Source organism: Lolium perenne, chromosome 6 (genome assembly GCF_019359855.2).
Source record: "Lolium perenne isolate Kyuss_39 chromosome 6, Kyuss_2.0, whole genome shotgun sequence".
Lineage (NCBI taxonomy): Eukaryota > Viridiplantae > Streptophyta > Magnoliopsida > Poales > Poaceae > Lolium > Lolium perenne.
In genome coordinates, this window is record NC_067249.2 from 39140721 (window position 1) to 39165841 (window position 25121).

The 25121-nt window shown below is 43.1% G+C and overlaps 1 protein-coding gene and 1 long non-coding RNA gene across 3 annotated transcripts in view; both read right to left on the reverse strand.

Annotated features, from left to right (window-relative positions):
• The window catches only part of LOC127308313 (uncharacterized), a 258300-nt gene that overhangs the window by 227445 nt on the left and 5734 nt on the right, over window positions 1-25121 (reverse strand). The gene's annotated exons all lie outside the window — the stretch shown is intronic.
• Window positions 15111-16583, reverse strand: LOC139831907 (uncharacterized). 2 transcript variants are annotated; one of them, XR_011746301.1, is made up of 3 exons: window positions 16265-16583; window positions 15631-15725; window positions 15111-15211 (listed from the first exon to the last, which is right to left on the reverse strand). It is a non-coding gene; the product is annotated as an uncharacterized lncRNA (long non-coding RNA). The 2 variants fall into 2 exon arrangements; XR_011746302.1 differs by having other exon boundaries at window positions 16307-16517.

The following is a 25121-nucleotide window of genomic DNA, read 5'->3' on the forward strand; positions in this document are numbered from 1 at the left end:
TCAATGAGGGGAAATTATTTCTCCAAAGAACTAAATAGAAACCCTAATAGAGTTTTTCAATGAGAGGAAATTATTTTACAAACACTAAAGAAGAAACTCTAGTGTCATGTGAGTGATAATTGGGGATGATACTAGATCATCTAGAGTGGGCCATTAGGGCTAACTAGTCTATTTAAGTATTGTTTGGTGATTGTTATCTTCGTATCCGTTTATAGACGCTAGTACCGAAGGCTACGAAGGGGACGACGAGAACATCTACGGAGAAGAAGGAGGAACACTTTGATCAATACACCAACCAAGGCAAGCTAACACCAATGCAAGCTCTACTCTTGCAAGTTATACTCTTGCAAGCTACCCTAGTGCAAAGCTCTACAAGAGCAAGGCACCATGGCAATATTACTTTATGTTTAAGGATCCAATCCCAAGTTTTATTCTTACAAGCTTTTACTTTAGTTATTTAAAGCTTACTTTTATAGTTAACTTTGGTCTAAGTATAGAATAGTACAAGAGCATCAAACTTAGCCTAGAGAGCTACAAGTAGTTAGCACCCCTCATGATTAGCTGCTAGTGCTAAACTAAAATTGACTACTCTAGATGGGAACTTGGGAATCAAAGGACTTTGAAAACCTTGGAATGACGAGTCATTCTATTGAAAGATTTTGAAGGTGAATATGACTTAAATGATATGGTGAATTTGACAAAAACTGATGGTTGGGTTCGGATGCGATACCATTCCAATTTTTGAGTACCCCCACAATACCTGATTATGGGTAGGGCTTAACTGGAAGTTTATGTACTTTAGTATGGGTTCCCTCTAAACAAGCGTCATCGAGGTTATGCCGAAAGCTGCCTCCACCACAAAAGAAACGACGTTAAAGAAGAGGTGAATGCCCGGCCCAAGCCCTGTGCAGTTCCCAGATGGCGACATGGCATCACTGGGAGGCCAAGCTCATGGGGAGAGGTGCCTATACTAGGGTATGTAAGTGAAAGGTTATGGTTGATGATCCGCATACTGAGTATGAATATTCAGGGCTATCCCTGACGGATGTAATCAAAAGTTGTGGCACGAGTGTACAACCTCTGCAGAGTGTAAACCTATTCGAATAGCCGTGTCCACGGTTATGGACGGTTGGAAAGGCCATACTGTTCCGTCATCAGAACTTCTAAAAAATGTTACATGTAACTTGTGATTTGTACTTGAAAGATGAATTTGACTCGAATCACAACAAAGTTGTGGGAATGACACTAATGTTCCCACTTGAGTTAGTTATGCAAATGAAGAGTCTTTTATTACTAAGTGCTTATGAAATAAAACTGGCTTTATGCAAATAAACCTAGAGCTTAGAACCCCTTAACCATTGTTGATAGTGCTTACACTAGTATTAGTTTGCGAGTACTTTAAAGTACTCATGGCTGTGTCCCTGGCTATTCAAATGGCCAGACTATGAAGAGGAGCACCAGTACCGTGAAGATGGACAGCAGGACGTCTATGATAACTAGGACTACTCCTGACGTCAATAGTTGCCTGTGGAGCAGATGGACCGCAACCGCTACTTCGCTTCCGCTATGTGTTTTGTAATTGGATCTCTAGATCCACTATGTTGTAAGACTGGATCATGTGATCCCTCGATGTAAGACAATTATGGTTTGTAATGAATGATGTTCTGTGATATCAATCTATTATGTCTCGCAAAAACAATATTCCTGGGATTGCGATGTATGGCATAATAGGCATCTGGACTTAAAAATCCGGGTGTTGACAAGTTGGTATCAGAGCCATTGTTTGACCTTAGGAGACCCTAGTTAGAATGGACATCTGAAAAACTTAGTTTGAAAACAAATGAAGTGAATATTTATACAAATTTCATTCCCCTCTTATCCTTGAGATCTTTTCCAAAAAGATTATTTCGGAAAATTTATTCTTACCCTTATCCTTGAGATCCTTTTTAAAAGGGTATTTCTGAAAAACTTATTCGCACTCTTATCCTTGAGATCTTTTCAAAAAGACATGCTCTACTTTTCTTGGTACTGCTCCATAAAATTTTGCACACCTTGACTTCATACTGCACAAGACCCGCAAGGAATTGGACAGCATCCGTGCCTTATACTACGACAAGCATCTCGCCTATGAAGACGAAGAAACCACCATTCCAGATGAAGAGTAGTATCACTAGCGCACTTGCGTAAATTCGTAGCAAGAGAGCACTAGGTGTGAGTTTGTATCTATCCCCTGTATCGTAAAGCGAATGAATGGTTCTTAAAACCAACGGTGTGTTAGTTTGTAATGTGTGTTGTTTGGAATGAATGAAAAAGTGTGGATGGTTTTTACCCCCTCAACACTACTCAAGTTTTGAAACTTTTCAAGTTTTATCTCAAACAAACCATAGAAATTTCCCTCTTATCTTATGATCTACCTCATTGTTCAGATGGCCCCTCCTACCCGCAACAACTCCCGTGCCCAGGCCAACCAGATGCACATTGAGCACGCCAAGATGACTGACACCATCAACATCCTTGCAATGGAGCGCAAGGCACTTCGCCATCAGCACACCAAGAAGGACTACACCATTGCTCGCCTCCGCGTGAGGATAGCATCACTAGAGCAGCTCATCTCAATACCCAACCATGCCCCCAGAGACAAGTCCACTGTAACTTGCTATGAATGTGGTGTTACTGGTCATTACTCTAATAAGTGCCCGATGAAAGCTGCCAACAATGCCCCAAGGACTGGAAGCAATGCTGTGCCCCTTACCTCAGGAGACAAGTCAACTGTGACCTGCTATGAATGTGGAATCCAAGGTCATTACTCCAATGAGTGCCCCAAGAAACTGGCGAAGACAGCCCCCAACACCACTGCACTTGCTCAGCAGCAGCGCCGTGTCACAACCGGAAGGAAGTCTGGCCCAAACTACCCGCACAACCGCAACGGCCGTTTCTACCGCATGAATACCACTGAAGCTCAGGAAGCACCCCAGGCCATGCCAAGTATGTTTTCCTGTTAACCCCTCTGCCCAATCTCTCTTAGGAACCTAACTTTTCTTAAAATCTCGGGACGAGATTTGTTTAAGGGGGAAGGGTTTGTAACAACCCAAATTTTTAAAACAAAGAGAAAATGAATTTCCCTATTTTCCCAAATTTTTGGAACCAACAAAAACTTTTATTGAGTTGGAGGTTGTGCATATTACTCATGCATATATGTTGTGAGTTTTTCCTTAATGCTTATGCGAAGTACTTTGAAATGTTCCTAAACCCTAAACCTTACCCTTCTTAATTCAAATCCAAGATAAAACAAAATAAAAAGAGAAGCACATATAAGCCTATGGCTATATTTAAAAATGAATGCCTATGCCATGTTTTACTTTGCTAGATGGTTTGAACACATTAATAAACCCTACCTAGTATTCACCAACTCAATTCCAAAGTGAAACAAAAAGCAATAAAAAGAAATTAAAAATCTTCCATAGAGCTAAATATGGGTATTTGGCCAAATTGCAAAATGAATCCTATGACCTACCTTTTTGGTTTGAAATACTCAAGCACCTCTCTATACCATTATAGCAGCACACAACATCTTTTGGAAGCAAAAAGAAACAAAGAAGAAATTAGGAAAATTGCAAATCACCTCACATATGGCTTATGGCCATTTTTGAAAATCTTTAACCTAGACCACTTTGGCTTGTGCTAATGGTTGAATAAGGTTTCTAAACACTTAATAACACCTTTGAAATCAAAGAAACTCAAATCAAATCAAATTTGAATTCAAATTGAGCCCACATGAGATAATGGTCAAAACTGCCATTTATCTCATGATGCCCACTTTGAGCCCTTGCATTAAGAGTTTTCTAAACTAAACCCTCCCTTTTCTTTGCACCTCATCCAAGACCTCTTCAAGATGAACAACTTTGGTGTTGACCACTTTGACCAGATCCTTGACCATTGCTCAAAATAGTCAAGCCAAAATGCCACTTGAAAACAAATTCTAGATTCCCACAAATTTTAGAATCTTCACAAATCAACCCCAAAATTCAAACCAATGCCATGAGTGGCTGCCCAATATCATTTAGAACCCATCTATGAAGAAACTTAGTAAAATTCACACACACATGAGATTTTTACAAGAGAATCAAATTGTTACATAGGGTACAACCACTATTCTACCAACTATGTACCTCTCACCCTCTCTCTCTCTTTGGCTCATCTATAGTGCCACTAGTACCTCCAACAACTCCCTCTTGACATCATCAAGCATAGACAAGACCACCATGACACAAAGACACACCATGCCATGGCCTATGTCACACACACTTTTGCTATGATCCAATGTGCAAGCCCTAGCCCTCTCCAACCATGCTCACCTTGTCAAACCCACTCACCCCACCTCAACTACACCTGCAGCACTCATAGACCAAGAAAATAATGCACACAAGATCGATGCCAAGCCCATGCCATTGATTTAGACATCACCATGCAAACCCTTGCCATCCTACCCCTCTAGTCCCTCTCACCTTGTCATTTGGACTTGACCTACCTCACTGACCATCACCAAGCCAGAGTTGACCAAGAAAAGGCACCACACACACCCAATGCCATCACCATGCCACCCACTTGGTCACCACCATGCACCCACCTGCCCTGTCCCTTTTCTCTCTCTCTCACCATGTCATCTACATTGGCATTGACCCTCCACACCTGCCAGACACGACCACAGGTGGAGGAGAGCAAGGACTTGACCAAAACCACTCATGCCAACGTCACATGCTCACCACCCGTGGACACCACCACCTCCCCGCGTGCACACTGCAACCCAGCCCGTCTCCCTGCGCCACCAGTACCTCCTCACTCCAGAACACCTGCCAGACACGAGCGTTGACCCTCACGCGCACCCAGAGGACGTCACGACGCGACGCCCGCGAGGACGCCGACGTCGGCATTGCCCTCGTGTGCCCTGCACACGACGCCAGGGAATCAGCCACTATGCACACGTCCTCTCCTACTCCTTACCTCACCCTCTGACGCCATAGCCCTGCCGGAGGCGACTGTGCATGACGCGCCCGGCGACGTCGACCGCCATGCCGCCCTGCCGCGTTCCTCCTCCCTGGACCCTATATAAACCGCGCCCCTAGACTTGGACAACACCACACCACCTAGCAGCCTCCCTCTCCCCCTCCTAGAGCCTCCCTCTCTTCCTCCTTGCCGCTCACCGGAGCAAAAAGCTCACCGGCGTGCACCCGGCGGCATCACCAAACTTCGCATTTTTTTCTCATCACCACAGCGACCGAGCCCTATACCACCTTGAAGCCCTTGAAAATCCCCGTCCAACGAGCCAAACCTCACCTTCATCCGAGCTCCGAGGTGAGAGAAATCGTCCCCGCAAGTCCACTGATTCGCGAGCTGCACGATGAACCAGATTCGTTGGATCTCGATCCAACGGTCTATGCATCCCGCGCACCGGCCACGTGCATGCGCCATGCAGCCAGGCCCAGGCCGCAGCTGGGCCGGCCCAATTCGCTTCCCGCCAGCATTTTGAATTCAAATTCGTATTAAATCTTTTCAGTTTTTGCTTACTGATGCCTTGCTAGAAATGAAATATCTCCAAATCTACTTGGCCAAATTTGATGAAATTTATATCTTTGGAAAGCTTGTGAAAATATCTAACTAACTACACTGGCCTCAAACCCAAATTCTTCTTAGATCATCTACACCAAAAATAACAAATCAGTAACTTTTGCACCTTCAAATAATTTTTTAAAAATCAACCATAAATGATTTTGAGTTGATTCCAACTCTCAAAAATCACATTTCGTATACTCTAATTGTTTATGTAAAAAAATGACATAGTTGCTTCATATGATCATGGGCTAGAGCAAAATATTGGCTATGTAGTCATTACTAGCCCATTTAAATTATTTTCCAACTTAGGATTTTAAATCTATGAGGTGTAGCACCTCATTTAAATCATCTTCCCAAGTAGTGTGAAGTAAGGTGATGACCCTTGTTGCAGGGTCTCATCATTGCTTACTTGAGGATATTAAATCAAATAGGATTTAAATTGTAGGAGGTGTAATACCTCATTTAAATTATTTTCCCAAATGATAAATATGAAGTGTTGACCTTGGTCAACATGTGTTCGTACCTTATTATTTGAGGAGATTAAATCTTAACAAGATTCAATGAGGGGAAATTATTTCTCCAAAGAACTAAATAGAAACCCTAATAGAGTTTTTCAATGAGAGGAAATTATTTTACAAACACTAAAGAAGAAACTCTAGTGTCATGTGAGTGATAATTGGGGATGATACTAGATCATCTAGAGTGGGCCATTAGGGCTAACTAGTCTATTTAAGTATTGTTTGGTGATTGTTATCTTCGTATCCGTTTATAGACGCTAGTACCGAAGGCTACGAAGGGGACGACGAGAACATCTACGGAGAAGAAGGAGGAACACTTTGATCAATACACCAACCAAGGCAAGCTAACACCAATGCAAGCTCTACTCTTGCAAGTTATACTCTTGCAAGCTACCCTAGTGCAAAGCTCTACAAGAGCAAGGCACCATGGCAATATTACTTTATGTTTAAGGATCCAATCCCAAGTTTTATTCTTACAAGCTTTTACTTTAGTTATTTAAAGCTTACTTTTATAGTTAACTTTGGTCTAAGTATAGAATAGTACAAGAGCATCAAACTTAGCCTAGAGAGCTACAAGTAGTTAGCACCCCTCATGATTAGCTGCTAGTGCTAAACTAAAATTGACTACTCTAGATGGGAACTTGGGAATCAAAGGACTTTGAAAACCTTGGAATGACGAGTCATTCTATTGAAAGATTTTGAAGGTGAATATGACTTAAATGATATGGTGAATTTGACAAAAACTGATGGTTGGGTTCGGATGCGATACCATTCCAATTTTTGAGTACCCCCACAATACCTGATTATGGGTAGGGCTTAACTGGAAGTTTATGTACTTTAGTATGGGTTCCCTCTAAACAAGCGTCATCGAGGTTATGCCGAAAGCTGCCTCCACCACAAAAGAAACGACGTTAAAGAAGAGGTGAATGCCCGGCCCAAGCCCTGTGCAGTTCCCAGGATGGCAGCATGGCATCACTGGGAGGCCAAGCTCATGGGGAGAGGTGCCTATACTAGGGTATGTAAGTGAAAGGTTATGGTTGATGATCCGCATACTGAGTATGAATATTCAGGGCTATCCCTGACGGATGTAATCAAAAGTTGTGGCACGAGTGTACAACCTCTGCAGAGTGTAAACCTATTCGAATAGCCGTGTCCACGGTTATGGACGGTTGGAAAGGCCATACTGTTCCGTCATCAGAACTTCTAAAAAATGTTACATGTAACTTGTGATTTGTACTTGAAAGATGAATTTGACTCGAATCACAACAAAGTTGTGGGAATGACACTAATGTTCCCACTTGAGTTAGTTATGCAAATGAAGAGTCTTTTATTACTAAGTGCTTATGAAATAAAACTGGCTTTATGCAAATAAACCTAGAGCTTAGAACCCCTTAACCATTGTTGATAGTGCTTACACTAGTATTAGTTTGCGAGTACTTTAAAGTACTCATGGCTGTGTCCCTGGCTATTCAAATGGCCAGACTATGAAGAGGAGCACCAGTACCGTGAAGATGGACAGCAGGACGTCTATGATAACTAGGACTACTCCTGACGTCAATAGTTGCCTGTGGAGCAGATGGACCGCAACCGCTACTTCGCTTCCGCTATGTGTTTTGTAATTGGATCTCTAGATCCACTATGTTGTAAGACTGGATCATGTGATCCCTCGATGTAAGACAATTATGGTTTGTAATGAATGATGTTCTGTGATATCAATCTATTATGTCTCGCAAAAACAATATTCCTGGGATTGCGATGTATGGCATAATAGGCATCTGGACTTAAAAATCCGGGTGTTGACAAGTTGGTATCAGAGCCATTGTTTGACCTTAGGAGACCCTAGTTAGAATGGACATCTGAAAAACTTAGTTTGAAAACAAATGAAGTGAATATTTATACAAATTTCATTCCCCTCTTATCCTTGAGATCTTTTCCAAAAGATTATTTCGGAAAATTTATTCTTACCCTTATCCTTGAGATCCTTTTTAAAAGGGTATTTCTGAAAAACTTATTCGCACTCTTATCCTTGAGATCTTTTCAAAAAGACATGCTCTACTTTTCTTGGTACTGCTCCATAAAATTTTGCACACCTTGACTTCATACTGCACAAGACCCGCAAGGAATTGGACAGCATCCGTGCCTTATACTACGACAAGCATCTCGCCTATGAAGACGAAGAAACCACCATTCCAGATGAAGAGTAGTATCACTAGCGCACTTGCGTAAATTCGTAGCAAGAGAGCACTAGGTGTGAGTTTGTATCTATCCCCTGTATCGTAAAGCGAATGAATGGTTCTTAAAACCAACGGTGTGTTAGTTTGTAATGTGTGTTGTTTGGAATGAATGAAAAAGTGTGGATGGTTTTTACCCCCTCAACACTACTCAAGTTTTGAAACTTTTCAAGTTTTATCTCAAACAAACCATAGAAATTTCCCTCTTATCTTATGATCTACCTCATTGTTCAGATGGCCCCTCCTACCCGCAACAACTCCCGTGCCCAGGCCAACCAGATGCACATTGAGCACGCCAAGATGACTGACACCATCAACATCCTTGCAATGGAGCGCAAGGCACTTCGCCATCAGCACACCAAGAAGGACTACACCATTGCTCGCCTCCGCGTGAGGATAGCATCACTAGAGCAGCTCATCTCAATACCCAACCATGCCCCCAGAGACAAGTCCACTGTAACTTGCTATGAATGTGGTGTTACTGGTCATTACTCTAATAAGTGCCCGATGAAAGCTGCCAACAATGCCCCAAGGACTGGAAGCAATGCTGTGCCCCTTACCTCAGGAGACAAGTCAACTGTGACCTGCTATGAATGTGGAATCCAAGGTCATTACTCCAATGAGTGCCCCAAGAAACTGGCGAAGACAGCCCCCAACACCACTGCACTTGCTCAGCAGCAGCGCCGTGTCACAACCGGAAGGAAGTCTGGCCCAAACTACCCGCACAACCGCAACGGCCGTTTCTACCGCATGAATACCACTGAAGCTCAGGAAGCACCCCAGGCCATGCCAAGTATGTTTTCCTGTTAACCCCTCTGCCCAATCTCTCTTAGGAACCTAACTTTTCTTAAAATCTCGGGACGAGATTTGTTTAAGGGGGAAGGGTTTGTAACAACCCAAATTTTTAAAACAAAGAGAAAATGAATTTCCCTATTTTCCCAAATTTTTGGAACCAACAAAAACTTTTATTGAGTTGGAGGTTGTGCATATTACTCATGCATATATGTTGTGAGTTTTTCCTTAATGCTTATGCGAAGTACTTTGAAATGTTCCTAAACCCTAAACCTTACCCTTCTTAATTCAAATCCAAGATAAAACAAAATAAAAAGAGAAGCACATATAAGCCTATGGCTATATTTAAAAATGAATGCCTATGCCATGTTTTACTTTGCTAGATGGTTTGAACACATTAATAAACCCTACCTAGTATTCACCAACTCAATTCCAAAGTGAAACAAAAAGCAATAAAAAGAAATTAAAAATCTTCCATAGAGCTAAATATGGGTATTTGGCCAAATTGCAAAATGAATCCTATGACCTACCTTTTTGGTTTGAAATACTCAAGCACCTCTCTATACCATTATAGCAGCACACAACATCTTTTGGAAGCAAAAAGAAACAAAGAAGAAATTAGGAAAATTGCAAATCACCTCACATATGGCTTATGGCCATTTTTGAAAATCTTTAACCTAGACCACTTTGGCTTGTGCTAATGGTTGAATAAGGTTTCTAAACACTTAATAACACCTTTGAAATCAAAGAAACTCAAATCAAATCAAATTTGAATTCAAATTGAGCCCACATGAGATAATGGTCAAAACTGCCATTTATCTCATGATGCCCACTTTGAGCCCTTGCATTAAGAGTTTTCTAAACTAAACCCTCCCTTTTCTTTGCACCTCATCCAAGACCTCTTCAAGATGAACAACTTTGGTGTTGACCACTTTGACCAGATCCTTGACCATTGCTCAAAATAGTCAAGCCAAAATGCCACTTGAAAACAAATTCTAGATTCCCACAAATTTTAGAATCTTCACAAATCAACCCCAAAATTCAAACCAATGCCATGAGTGGCTGCCCAATATCATTTAGAACCCATCTATGAAGAAACTTAGTAAAATTCACACACACATGAGATTTTTACAAGAGAATCAAATTGTTACATAGGGTACAACCACTATTCTACCAACTATGTACCTCTCACCCTCTCTCTCTCTTTGGCTCATCTATAGTGCCACTAGTACCTCCAACAACTCCCTCTTGACATCATCAAGCATAGACAAGACCACCATGACACAAAGACACACCATGCCATGGCCTATGTCACACACACTTTTGCTATGATCCAATGTGCAAGCCCTAGCCCTCTCCAACCATGCTCACCTTGTCAAACCCACTCACCCCACCTCAACTACACCTGCAGCACTCATAGACCAAGAAAATAATGCACACAAGATCGATGCCAAGCCCATGCCATTGATTTAGACATCACCATGCAAACCCTTGCCATCCTACCCCTCTAGTCCCTCTCACCTTGTCATTTGGACTTGACCTACCTCACTGACCATCACCAAGCCAGAGTTGACCAAGAAAAGGCACCACACACACCCAATGCCATCACCATGCCACCCACTTGGTCACCACCATGCACCCACCTGCCCTGTCCCTTTTCTCTCTCTCTCACCATGTCATCTACATTGGCATTGACCCTCCACACCTGCCAGACACGACCCTGGGTGGAGGAGAGCAAGGACTTGACCAAAACCACTCATGCCAACGTCACATGCTCACCACCCGTGGACACCACCACCTCCCCGCGTGCACACTGCAACCCAGCCCGTCTCCCTGCGCCACCAGTACCTCCTCACTCCAGAACACCTGCCAGACACGAGCGTTGACCCTCACGCGCACCCAGAGGACGTCACGACGCGACGCCCGCGAGGACGCCGACGTCGGCATTGCCCTCGTGTGCCCTGCACACGACGCCAGGGAATCAGCCACTATGCACACGTCCTCTCCTACTCCTTACCTCACCCTCTGACGCCATAGCCCTGCCGGAGGCGACTGTGCATGACGCGCCCGGCGACGTCGACCGCCATGCCGCCCTGCCGCGTTCCTCCTCCCTGGACCCTATATAAACCGCGCCCCTAGACTTGGACAACACCACACCACCTAGCAGCCTCCCTCTCCCCCTCCTAGAGCCTCCCTCTCTTCCTCCTTGCCGCTCACCGGAGCAAAAAGCTCACCGGCGTGCACCCGGCGGCATCACCAAACTTCGCATTTTTTTCTCATCACCACAGCGACCGAGCCCTATACCACCTTGAAGCCCTTGAAAATCCCCGTCCAACGAGCCAAACCTCACCTTCATCCGAGCTCCGAGGTGAGAGAAATCGTCCCCGCAAGTCCACTGATTCGCGAGCTGCACGATGAACCAGATTCGTTGGATCTCGATCCAACGGTCTATGCATCCCGCGCACCGGCCACGTGCATGCGCCATGCAGCCAGGCCCAGGCCGCAGCTGGGCCGGCCCAATTCGCTTCCCGCCAGCATTTTGAATTCAAATTCGTATTAAATCTTTTCAGTTTTTGCTTACTGATGCCTTGCTAGAAATGAAATATCTCCAAATCTACTTGGCCAAATTTGATGAAATTTATATCTTTGGAAAGCTTGTGAAAATATCTAACTAACTACACTGGCCTCAAACCCAAATTCTTCTTAGATCATCTACACCAAAAATAACAAATCAGTAACTTTTGCACCTTCAAATAATTTTTAAAAATCAACCATAAATGATTTTGAGTTGATTCCAACTCTCAAAAATCACATTTCGTATACTCTAATTGTTTATGTAAAAAAATGACATAGTTGCTTCATATGATCATGGGCTAGAGCAAAATATTGGCTATGTAGTCATTACTAGCCCATTTAAATTATTTTCCAACTTAGGATTTTAAATCTATGAGGTGTAGCACCTCATTTAAATCATCTTCCCAAGTAGTGTGAAGTAAGGTGATGACCCTTGTTGCAGGGTCTCATCATTGCTTACTTGAGGATATTAAATCAAATAGGATTTAAATTGTAGGAGGTGTAATACCTCATTTAAATTATTTTCCCAAATGATAAATATGAAGTGTTGACCTTGGTCAACATGTGTTCGTACCTTATTATTTGAGGAGATTAAATCTTAACAAGATTCAATGAGGGGAAATTATTTCTCCAAAGAACTAAATAGAAACCCTAATAGAGTTTTTCAATGAGAGGAAATTATTTTACAAACACTAAAGAAGAAACTCTAGTGTCATGTGAGTGATAATTGGGGATGATACTAGATCATCTAGAGTGGGCCATTAGGGCTAACTAGTCTATTTAAGTATTGTTTGGTGATTGTTATCTTCGTATCCGTTTATAGACGCTAGTACCGAAGGCTACGAAGGGGACGACGAGAACATCTACGGAGAAGAAGGAGGAACACTTTGATCAATACACCAACCAAGGCAAGCTAACACCAATGCAAGCTCTACTCTTGCAAGTTATACTCTTGCAAGCTACCCTAGTGCAAAGCTCTACAAGAGCAAGGCACCATGGCAATATTACTTTATGTTTAAGGATCCAATCCCAAGTTTTATTCTTACAAGCTTTTACTTTAGTTATTTAAAGCTTACTTTTATAGTTAACTTTGGTCTAAGTATAGAATAGTACAAGAGCATCAAACTTAGCCTAGAGAGCTACAAGTAGTTAGCACCCCTCATGATTAGCTGCTAGTGCTAAACTAAAATTGACTACTCTAGATGGGAACTTGGGAATCAAAGGACTTTGAAAACCTTGGAATGACGAGTCATTCTATTGAAAGATTTTGAAGGTGAATATGACTTAAATGATATGGTGAATTTGACAAAAAGCGATGGTTGGGTTCGGATGCGATACCATTCCAATTTTTGAGTACCCCCACAATACCTGATTATGGGTAGGGCTTAATCTGGAAGTTTATGTACTTTAGTATGGGTTCCCTCTAAACAAGCGTCATCGAGGTTATGCCGAAAGCTGCCTCCACCACAAAAGAAACGACGTTAAAGAAGAGGTGAATGCCGGCCCAAGCCCCCGTGCGATTCCCCAGGATGGCAGCATGGCATCACTGGGAGGCCAAGCTCATGGGGAGAGGTGCCTATACTAGGGTATGTAAGTGAAAGGTTATGGTTGATGATCCGCATACTGAGTATGAATATTCAGGGCTATCCCTGACGGATGTAATCAAAAGTTGTGGCACGAGTGTACAACCTCTGCAGAGTGTAAACCTATTCGAATAGCCGTGTCCACGGTTATGGACGGTTGGAAAGGCCATACTGTTCCGTCATCAGAACTTCTAAAAAATGTTACATGTAACTTGTGATTTGTACTTGAAAGATGAATTTGACTCGAATCACAACAAAGTTGTGGGAATGACACTAATGTTCCCACTTGAGTTAGTTATGCAAATGAAGAGTCTTTTATTACTAAGTGCTTATGAAATAAAACTGGCTTTATGCAAATAAACCTAGAGCTTAGAACCCCTTAACCATTGTTGATAGTGCTTACACTAGTATTAGTTTGCGAGTACTTTAAAGTACTCATGGCTGTGTCCCTGGCTATTCAAATGGCCAGACTATGAAGAGGAGCACCGATCGTGAAGATGGACAGCAGGACGTCTATGATAACTAGGACTACTCCCGACGTCAATAGTTGCACGTGGAGCGAGATGGACCGCAACCGCTACTTCGCTTCCGCTATGTGTTTTGTAATTGGATCTCTAGATCCACTATGTTGTAAGACTGGATCATGTGATCCCTCGATGTAAGACAATTATGGTTTGTAATGAATGATGTTCTGTGATATCAATCTATTATGTCTCGCAAAAACAATATTCCTGGGATTGCGATGTATGGCATAATAGGCATCTGGACTTAAAAATCCGGGTGTTGACAATATGCGTGCACCATTCAATGGTCAATGAGAATAAGTCATAAAGTAATACAAGAGAATCTTCTTCCTTCATGCACTGGTGCATGCATATGAATCACTCCAATAATTAAATATTTTATAACATAACTGAAGGGTCTCGCTGTTACATAAGAACGTACATGACAGTGAACAAATTTGTAGAGCTACTCCGCAATGATATTTGAAAAAACATGCCCTTCTTACCTTGTATACATTGGAAAAAGGCACAACAGCAATAGGAAAGGGATCTTCTATGTTCATGCTAAAAGGAAATGAATACATATAGCTATTTGGCAACCAACAGAAACTAAAAAAACAGATGTTATTTCTATTTTGCAGAACTATTTTGACGGATGCATAACACGCAGGTGTGCACTAATTTTTGAAATAACCATTCCCCTAAATTTGAAATAGCCGTTGTTGTTCAATCCAGTAGCTGTAACTGATGAAAAATGCAACAAACAGATCCGACAATCTCTTATATAACTCATCAAAACAGGCGACTATATCCCAAATAAATAGAAAAGATTTCTAAAAATTTAGGGTAAGTTAACAACAGTGTTAAGTAGTAAATGGATCAAGGCTGGCACGTGAATATATGTTACTTGCAAGGAAAAGGAACACACTGTAATAATGCCGTAATGCCCCATATGAATGATCAGCTATGATTTCCTTTTCTCGGGGAACAAAAGGCCACACGATAAATAATGATGGAGCTTTCTATTCAGCCTCCTTTGACTAAATAAAGAGAGAAGATTTTGACTACTCAATGGATATCAAATAGTTTTGAAGAATAATTACCTGCAACCCTCCCTGGAAATAATATGATGTTGACACAGTTTCCGTACATAGCATGGGTCTGATGCTAATGATTACAGCAGAGATACACTTGAAGTATAGCTCAGTTCTCACTTGAATAACTTCAGCCAACAAGTCACCAGCGTAGAAGAAGTTATCAAAAAACATGCTTGCTTCCAACATAAACCACTGATAAGGTCACAGCAACCATCATTATGAGAGGAAGTTTTCAGCGTAAGCCACGGATACATTGCCAAACAATGACCTAGACCTTCTGATCTCACCCATGCGAGATGTATCCTATAAACAAAATAACATCAAGCATTATTAATTACCTGGCTACACAACATAGATATATCACAATCATTGGCATGGCACTAAACATGTAAGATACTTTATATAGCTGAGATAAAAAAAACCTAAATGTTAAATTCAGAGAAATACAATCAGCAGCTCCCAAAAATTAACAACATGAGCCTAAGCAAAATTAAACTCTCAGCAGGGTCCAAAATACAGTAACTAATTTGCACTGAACATCCAAGATATATATAGCTGAGATTAAAAAAAACTAAATATTAAATTCAGAGAAATTCAATCAGCAGCACCCAAAAATTAACAACATGAGGCTAACCAAAGCACAGCTGAATGTAAAAAATAATTCAATCTAAAATATTGAAATAATTCGTAGTGTGTCTTCTTTCGACACATGTGGAACTGACCTGTACAATTGACTGGTACACACATAGCCTTTCTTCAGAAGTTCTTTGAACTGACCTGTACGATTGGCTGGCACACATACCTCCATTGTGTTTCCCTGGAACCAAAAATGAAACTTTAATATTGCTTTGCACAGAAAATAAGTAAGTTTGTCAGCTGCTAATTACGCAGTAAGAAGAGAATTCTGTAAGTCTAAATAGTGAGAAGCATATCCGTAATTAGTTACTGTATTTTTGGCTCATGTAAATACTTGGAAACGCAACCGCCTTTGCTCTCCAAAAGTGCCTCGTTTATGTTTGTTGGTGTGAGATCGGAATGGCGTGCAGTGAAGGTATTGAAGATTTGAATAGGTATATATTTTGTGTTATCTTATTTCGGCAAAATGATTAATGCCTAGTTTACTGATCAATTTGTCGTGGTTGGACGGTAACGGAATCAAGCATGTGTAAAACAACGGTGTCATTAGTGCCCTAAAATGAAGGATAATAATATATTTATCAGGAGAAAAAGAGTCACATATTGTCTCTGGTAATGCAAGTAGTTTATATAGAGGAAAAGGGTACAAAGTTGAGACAACTCAACATTTTTCCTATAGGCAGGAGTAAGTAAGTCAAGCGACTGAATTATGAGATGTACCTCATGGCAACAACATTGAAATCCAGCTCATATGAGATGTACCTCATGGCAACAACATTGAAATCCAGCTCATATAAGTTTTGCCGCATATTTCCCAAAACATGTATTCCGAGAGACAACAACGCATCACCAAAAAGCCTTAAAAACACGAACGGTAAGAACTAAAGCATAAACCAGACAAACCATTAGAATCAGCAGGAGTATTCAGCGCACCACCTGGCGAAATTGAATCGAGACCCTCCGAGGGTGGAACTTGAAGGTAAAATAACATTCAAGCGATAGGACTACTCATTAGGAAATTATATATCACAAAGAATATGATATACATTTAAGACTAAAAAGAATATGCTTAAGGAAAAGCATATATCTTCCAAGTTAAGCATAGCTATCAATGAAACCAGGGGTATTGTAAAAAGGAATGTCCATTCCTAATTAGGAGCTCTTTCCCAAGCAGAAAAAGAGTCCATGCAACACAATTGTGAGTAGATGGTGACAATGATCACCTGTGACGCAAGCTTGTTTGGATTTAGCAAATTCTTATCTTCCCAGACCTTTTTGCTGTTAAACCCCATCCAGGGCAGCCAAAGGACAGCACAGTACAATCAGAGAATAAGCCTAAACGGATTCGTTCCAGGGAAGTACAGCCAGCCCAGTACAACCAACAAATAAGCCTCTTTCCAGGGAATACGTCTCAATTCCCCAATCCAACGATTGGAAAAATCATTTACTTCATAAGCCTAAACATCCAGATATAACTAAAACTGAAATCACTCTCCTTTGTTGCCGCCGAACGAAACACTTGAGAATCATGGACTCGTCGGCAAGGCACATATGGCGTCAAGGCATGAGCCTGCAAACCGTCGAGTGCTGCTAGCTTTTTCTTTAGAACACTGCTATTTTCAGAATGCTATTTCTCTCACATGAAAAACAGCTAAATATTAAGAATTTAGTTCTAATAGTCTCACTAATTCTTCTAGCACTAAGAATTACAGACGTTGTAATAAAGTAGAAAACTAAAACAATTGGCAAACTAAAACCATGTCCATATATATATTTTATTAACGAGCATCCAAGGTATGGACTAAGAATTCGCCTTGTAAGGGTATTTCACCCTTATCCATTATTTTGGTAACGATGACACCGTGCTAAAGTATTTGGCCTAATATGTTTATAAGTACAATCTCAGGTATTAGGCAATGAGGCGTAAATGGTGTATCAAAGGAACAAGAAGGCTAAAGGTGACCCCCCATTTCAACAACAATCAAAAAGGGGTTACAGGAGAAATCCGGTCACCTGCCCGGTCCAACCGGGCCAGCAACCGGCCAGTCCGGCGTGGTGGCCGGTCAACCGGGCGGCAACCGGGCTCCAAAGGAGGAGCCAGCAGATCCGGTTTGCGCCCGGTCAACCGGGCTCTCGACCGGCGGGTCCGGTGCTCCGTCCGGTCCACCGGGCGGCAACCGGGCGCCAACCGGCTGCCAACCGGAGGAGCTCCAGGACCAGCAAAAGGCGTCCGGTCACTGGCCCGGTCAGACCGGCCTCACCACCGAGCTGTCCGGTCTGTGGCCCGGTCTGACCGGGTTTGTCGAGGAAAAGCTGAGGTGGCAAGTGGCAACGGCCATATTTCGAAGAACACTATAAATAGCCCTTCTCCTACCTCTAGACAGTTAGGCACTACACTACAAGCTGTTCTTGAGCTCTCTCTCTCTTACTCCATTGCTAGAAACACCAAAAGCCTCAGATCTCCCTCCTCCTCCACCCAAACTCAAATCCCTCCGGGGAATCATTAGAGGAGGACCCGATCTACCGTTCTACCAAGCCAAATCTCATTCCCCCTTGTATTCATTGAGAAGCTTGCTTCCTAGGGTTCCTTGGAAACCCTAGGTAGGCAAGAGGAGTCCGGAAGCATCCGGGCTGTGGATTTGCTCCGGGCAAGATTGTGAAGGTTTGGAGGCTACCTCAAAGTCTACCACAAGTGAGTGAGCTATTCCTTCGTGGGATAGGCTCCGGAGAATAGGGTGAGCCTTCGTGGCGCGGGGAATCCTTCGTGGGACCTCCACTCCTCCAAACGTGACGTACCTTGTTGCAAAGCAAGGGAACACGGGAATACATCCTCGTCTCCGCGTGCTATCGGTTATCTCTAACCGAACTCCTTACTTGTGATTTAACTGCCTGTGAGAGCCTTCGTGCTCGAGTTAGTTGTATCCTCATATAGGTTGCTACACCTAGTTTGCATTAGGCTCATCTTTATATTCCGCAAAGCCTAATATTGCAAAGAAAGAATTAAAATTTGTAGAAACCTATTCACCCCCCCTCTAGGTTTACCATCTCTATACTTTCAATTGGTATCAGAGCCTGGACTCTTATTAAGGGCTTCACCGCCTTAAGAGTGAGATGGATAAACTCTTCGAGGGTCTAGATGACGACTCTAACCTTTCGGTTAAAGAGATGAAATCTAGATTCTTGGCATATGATGTCGAGAAGAAGAAAAAGGAGGATGAGCTACAAAACCAAATGACTGAAATGACTGCCATGCTTAAGAACCTAACTGCGGGTGGAACTTCTAGTGGGGCTTCGGCCTCTAAGGAAACCTACCATGATGTTAACCATGACTATCCCAGAAACACTTCACCCATGCCTCATATAAACCATAGTGGGACCGTTCCCCATTACGATGGTGAAAGGACACGGATGTCGCCTAGAGGGGGGGGTGAATAGGCGATTTAAAACTTTTACGAGATGGGCTTAACAAATGCGGAATAAAACTAGCGTTTACTTTGTCAAGCCCAAAGCCTATATACTATGGTTCACCTATGTGCACCAACAACTTATGCTAAGCAATACAAGCAAGATATATATAACTTCAAGCACGATGGCTATCACAAGGTAAAGTGCATAAGTAAAGAGCTCGGGTATAGAGATAACCGAGGCACGCGGTAGACGATGATTTATCCCGGAGTTCACACTCTTGCGAGTGCTAATCTCCGGTGGAGAGGTGCGGTTGCTTAGTGCTCCCGAACGCCACAAGAGGCTCACCTTGAGGTGTGGTTGCTCGATGCACACCAACGCCACAAAGGCCTCACCCCAAGATGCGGTACTCACACCACACACCGAACGCCACGAAGGCGCCTCACCTAAATCTCCGGTGACCCTCGCCACAAAGGACTAGGTCACGGTTCCACTAAGGGATTTCCTTCGAGGCGGAAACCGGGCCTTACACAAAGATTGGGGCACACATCCACAACTTAATTGGAGGCTCCCAACAAATCACCACAAAGGTCTAGAATCCGTCTAGGGTTCCAAGAACCCAAGAGTAACAACTTCCTTGCTTTCACCTCCACGAATCACCGTGGAGAACTCAAACCGATGCACCAAATGCAATGGCAAGAACACCACAAAGATGCTCAAGTCCTTCTCTCTCAAATTCCAACAAAGCTACAAAAGCTATTGGGGGAATAAGAGAGGAAGAACAAAGAGGAGAACACAAAATTCTCCAAGATCTAGATCCCAAAGATTCACTCACAAAGAGATGATTTGGTTTGGTCAAAGTGTGGATCTACATCCCCTCAATCTTTCTCTCAAATAGATGCAAGAATCATGGGAAGGGGAGAGAGATCTCAAGCTCACAAAAAGTCAATCAACAATGGAGGTGAGAGGCTTGAGAGAGAGGAGGAAGAAGAAGGAGCAAGCTATGAAAAACAAGGAGAGAGAGGGGCTTAAAAAGGATGCCCCAATTTCTGCCCGTTGGAGTGCTGCGCGCGGGGAAGAAGAGGACCGGTAGTACCGGCCAGGTTGGGCCGGTACTACCGGCCAGTGTTGGCAGGAGGCGACGGGGGTAGCGAGCTGCGGGCAGGGAGGGGAGGCCGGAGCCTCCGGCCGGGGTACCGGCCGAGGTACCGCCGGGGCTCCAACCCCCCAGGCAAGTATACTGAGCCGCCCCGCCGCCACCGGTACCTTGGGCGGTACCATGGCCGGAGCCTCCGGCCGTGGCCAGGCCGGCGGTACCGCCCAAGCCTCCGGCTTCTCTCTTCTTTTCTTCTTTTCTTTTTCTTTTAAACCCAAATATGGAAATGCAAATATCTAGAGTTTGGAAACTCGGATTAAGACGAAACCAATTTTGTTGGAAAGAGGACGACAAGAGCTACCCAACAAAAAATATGGAAACTAGCTGGGGGTGATTTTCTATTATTTTTAGAGGTGCAACACCTCAACATGAGAAACCGAGAAAATCACCAAACTCGAAAACGCAACAAGTGATCTATGCGAAATCCGTTTTCGAAGAACTAGAGCTTGTCATGAGAATAAGCACAAGCTCTAAAACATCACATGGATAAGATCCAAATAACAACCAAGAAAGATGATGCAAGGATGCAAAGGTTTGAGCTCTCTCCGAATGATATGATCGAGTTACTCACTCGAGAGCCCTCTTGATAGTACGGCAACTAAACTAAGAACCGGTCTCCAACTACACCATGAGACTGGTGAGAAAGAAACCCTATCAAGAGCAAACCTTAACCTTGCGCATTCCACTTGATCTCGATGATGACGATCTTGACCGCAACAAGATGGAACGCCTTTCTTGCTTGTGCTTGCTTGACGACGTCTTGTGGATTGCTCCCCCATAATCCACCATGGGAGAGCTTCTTCTTCGGCGCATCTTCACATATCCATGAACACCATATGGATGGCAAGATTCAAGCATATGATTTCTTCGAGTTGGCTCATCTTGAACTTGCACTTCATTTCTTCATTCTTCATCATGTTGATGTCTTGAGATAACTTGAGGGCTCACTTCATCTTCATCTTCAAGACATACTTGACACTTGATATCCTTCATCAATTTCTTCTTATTGCAACCTTGAAGCCAACAAATGGTTCAAGCATTGCCTATGGACAACACCTACAAATATAACTCAATGCAAACATTAGTCCATAGGGATTGTCATTAATTACCAAAACCACACATGGGGGCTCCATGCACTTTCAGATGGAACTCACTTTCCACATTGGAAATCTGCTATGGAATCTCATATTCGCAGCTGCAGTGTGGAGCTATGGGAGCTCATTGTTCATGGACATCGGGAGCCACAAGATCCTACTCGGTTGACCTCCACCGAGTTCTACAACCGTCAACTCAATGCATCCGCACGTGACAAGATTAGAAGTGGCATCAACCGCAAGCTTCTTGATCAAGTCGATGACATTGTCTCTGCTAAAGAGTTGTGGGATCGGATCGTAGTACTCCAAGAGGGAACCGATTTGATCCAATCAGCTCTCTATGAGACCGCAAAGCAAGAGGCCTACCAGTTCATGATTCGAGATGGAGAATCCGTATTCGATGCCTATGCTAGGCTTGGTGCTCTGAAAGTAAGGGTCAAGGGACTTGGTGCTGAGAAGTACAATGACGGATTCGAGATGAACGAAGCCTTCATAAAATCCAAGGTCATTGCTATGATTGCCGTCAAACAAGAAGACACCAACCTTGGACTCAACTTGCAAATCATGACCAAGAGTGCCGATCTCAACTCCGATGATCTAGTCTCCTATGTGGCCGCCAATGAAAGCATGGCCAAAGCCGGAAAGAGGCTCAAGGCAATGAACCGTGTTGATGAAGCCTCACACAACCATGAAGCGTCACACAACCTTGCTCTCAAAGCTAGAGCCGACCATGAAAGCAACGAAGACTATGAAATTGAAGAAGATGAAGAGATGACTTCAACTAGTGACATTGCTACCGACTTTGCTTTCTTTGCCAAGAAGTACAAGGTCAAGTTCCCAATGCTCCTCAATGACAAGAAGAAGAAGAGAACTTGCTACAATTGTGATGAAGATAACCACTTTGCAAATGAGTGCCCTTATGAGAAAAGGGTAGACAAGCCAAAGTTCATCAAAGGGGTCAAGCCAAGATTGAAGCCGAACCCAATCAACGATCGGTACAAGAAGAACAAGGGAAGAGCTTTTGTTGGGGCCGAGTACTTGTCCGATGAAGAAGAGGAAGATGAGGAGAAGGAGGCGGGAGTGGCCGGTTTAGCTTACTCTAAGCCCGGGTCACTCTTCACATATGACTACTCCAAAGATTACTCCACGGAGAATGATGTTGGCTCTTCCTTCATGGCAAGAACAACTCAAGATGATGACTCCGATGACTCTCCCTCCTCTCCAATCATTGGCTCTTGTCTTATGGCAAGGGAAACCAAGGTAATGGAACCTCCACCTTCCCTATCTAGTGTTCTTGATGATGAAAACGAAGATCAAGAAGAATTAATTATGCTTAAGGAACTCTATGATGTTAGATGCACCCTTCGTGGTGAAGCTCTTGTCAAGTTTGATTTCTTGATGGACTCACTCAAAGAAAAGGATGAGTCCATTGAGGAATTAGAATATCAATTGAATGAGAAGGAACGGAGATTCAATCTCCTAAGACAAGAGCTAAACACCGAAAGGTGCATATCTCAAGGCCTTAAGCAACAAATTGAAACTTATGAACTTGATAAAGTTAAGGACCTAGAAACTATTGATAGGGCTCAATTATTGACCCAAGAGCTCAATGCCTCAAAGGAGGAACTTGAAGTTGCTCATGCTTCTCTCACTAGGGATCTTGACCACCTTGAAAGAGCTAACAAGCTTGTCAAGGATGAGCTCAAGAAACTTGGAGAGAATCATGATCTACTTCAAGAATCCTACAAAAGGGCTCTAGGATCAATGAAGGATCCCATTGATGTTGAAAAGCTTGCTTGTTCCTCCATTTCCTTTACTAGTGAGCATGCTAAACTTGTTGAGGAACATGTTCGTTTACAAGAGGAACTTTCTTTGCATGTTGAGACCAATGCATATCTTGAGTCCTTGGTGACCAAATATGGTCTTGACTATCATCCTAATGAATCTTCTTGTGAGCAAGCATCTATTCTTGAGGAAAATGTTAGGCTAACAAAGGAACTTGCAAAGTTCACCACCGCCAAGAACAAGATGGGATTGGATGACCTCTTGAGTAAGCAAAGGTCAAACAATCAAAAGTATGGACTTGGATATACTCCCAAGTCCCACAAGAAGAACAACTACAAGAAGGAGAAACCCGCTCAAGATAAGAACAAGAAGGTCACTAACAATGGCAAAACCTCAAAGGGCAAAGCCACTAGTGGTGACCGCACGGGGCCAAACGATCACTATGCATTATTTGTTGATTATTATGGTGATGTCTATGCTAACTATGTTGGTCCTCCTAATGGCTATGCTTATAGAGGGTACTCAATTTGGGTACCAAAAGATATTGTTGCCATTGCAAAGGAACCCATTAATCGATGGGTTCCTAAATCCTCTACTTGATTTTGTAGGGGTATTCCTCCGGTGGTCCAAAATGGGTGTTTGATAGTGGATGCACCAATCATATGACCGGAGGAAAAGGTGTGCTTGATCAATTCATTGAAGATATCAACAAGAAGTCAAGCATTACCTTTGGTGACAACTCAAAGGGAAAGGTACTTGGGTATGGCAAGGTAGCAATCTCTAAGGACTTGTGCCTTGAGACGGTTATGCTTGTTGAACATCTTGGCTATAACTTACTTTCTATATATCATCTTGCCGATGCCGGTTACAATTCATATTTCACTAAATATTATGTGCAAGTCTTTAGGAGTGACAATCTCAAATTGGTCCTTGTTGGATATGTGGAGAACAACCTTTACGTGGTTGACCTCTCGAAAGAGAGCCCCTCCTTCTCCACATGCCTAATGGCGGCCAAGCATGACGAAGGATGGTTGTGGCATCGCCGCCTTGGTCATGTTAACATGAGGAATCTTAAACAACTCCTAAAGGGTGAGCATATTGTGGGACTAACCGGTGTTTCTTTTGAGAAAGATCGTGTTTGTAGTGCATGTGTAGCCGGAAAGCAACTCAAGAAGAAGCATCCCATCAAAAGTATTGTTACCACATCTAGGCCTTTGGAGCTCCTTCATTTGGACCTCTTTGGGCCATCACATTATGATACTCTTGGTGGGAGCAAGTATGGACTTGTCATTGTTGATGACTACTCAAGATATTCTTGGGTCTTTCTCCTTAAGTCTAAGGACGAGACCCATAGAGAGTTCATCACCTTCGCCAAGAAAGCTCAACGTATGTATGAATCCGAGATCAAGGCAATTAGGACCGACAATGGCACCGAGTTCAAGAACTACACTATGCAAGAGTTTGTGGATGATGAGGGCATCAAGCATGAGTTTTCGGCGCCATACACCCCTCAACAAAACGGTGTTGTTGAAAGGAAGAACCGGACTATCATTGAGATGGCAAGAACCATGTTGAGTGAATTCAACTCACCCCACAACTTTTGGGGAGAAGCCATCTCTACGGCCATCCACTACTCCAACCGGCTCTTTCTCCGTCCCCTCCACAACAAAACCCCATACGAGCTCCTTACCGGTAACAAGCCTAATGTCATGTATATTCGTGTCTTTGGATGCAAATGCCTTGTTAAGAACAACAAAGGAAAGCTCGGTAAATTTGAAACTAGAACCATAGAGGGTATATTTGTTGGATATGCGGAGAACTCTCATGCCTATAGATACTACAACCGGTCCTCCGGGACTATTGAAGTATCTTGTGACGTGGTGTTCTTGGAGGATAATGGCTCCCAAGTGGAGCAAGTTGTTCCATGTGTTGCAGGTAATGATGTTGATCCATCTAGTGCCATCAAGCATATGGGCATTGGACACATCCGGCCCATGGAGGTTCATAATGATGATCAAGATGATGGAGTAGATGTCTCAAGCACGCCACAAGTGGAGCCTAGCTCAACTCAAGCCGAACCATCAAGTGCAACTCAAGAACCACCCTCCACTCAAGATGAGTCTCAATCCGAAGAACA